We start from the raw sequence: 898 nt of genomic DNA on the forward strand, positions 1-898 counted from the left end.
CCTCCATTCTAGGTCCCTCCAGTATCATGTATTGCATTTAATTGTTAGTATCCCTTTAATTTATCTCTTTCATTTTAAAAATTGTGGTACCATATATACAACATAATTCTTTCCATCCCTATCCTTTCCAAGCACATCATTCAGGGGGATTTATCACATTCACAGTGTTGCAGTCCCCTCACCATCATTCGTTACTAGACCTTCCCATTCACCCAAAACAGAAACCCTACACTCATTTTGCATTAACTTCTCACTGCCTTTTTAAATGAAATTTTATTGAGATACATTCATATACCATATAATTATCCAAATTGTACAATCAATGGTTCACAATATCATCATATAGTAGTGTATTCATCACTACAGTTAATTTTTGAACATTTTCATTACTCCAAAAAATACATATAAGAACAATAAAATGAAAATGAAAAAGAACCCCCCAAACATTCCATAACCCTTAAAAACCCCTCCATTATTTATTTATTTATTATCCTTCTTTTTTTACTCATCTGTCTGTACACTGAGTAAAGGAACTGTCTGTCACAAGGTTTTCACAATCCCAGGTTCACACTGTAAAATTCATATACTTATAAAATCGTCTTCAAGACTAATGGAATACAGTTCAGCAGTTTCAGGTATTTTCCTCTAACTATTCTAATATGCTAAAAACTAAAAAAGGATATCTATAAAATGCTTAAGAATAACCTCCAGAATAACCTTTTACCTCTATTTGAAATCTCTCAGCCACTGAAACATTTTTTTTTCATTTCTCTCCCCTTTTTGATCAAGAAGGATTTCTCAGTCACATGAAACCAGGACCAGGTTCATTCCCAGAAGTCAGGTCCCACGTGGTCAGGGAGATTTAAAACCCTGGGAGTCATGTCCCATGTAAAGAGGA

The sequence above is a fragment of the Tamandua tetradactyla genome, chromosome X, assembly GCF_023851605.1.
Source record: "Tamandua tetradactyla isolate mTamTet1 chromosome X, mTamTet1.pri, whole genome shotgun sequence".
NCBI classification, from domain to species: Eukaryota; Metazoa; Chordata; class Mammalia; order Pilosa; family Myrmecophagidae; genus Tamandua; species Tamandua tetradactyla.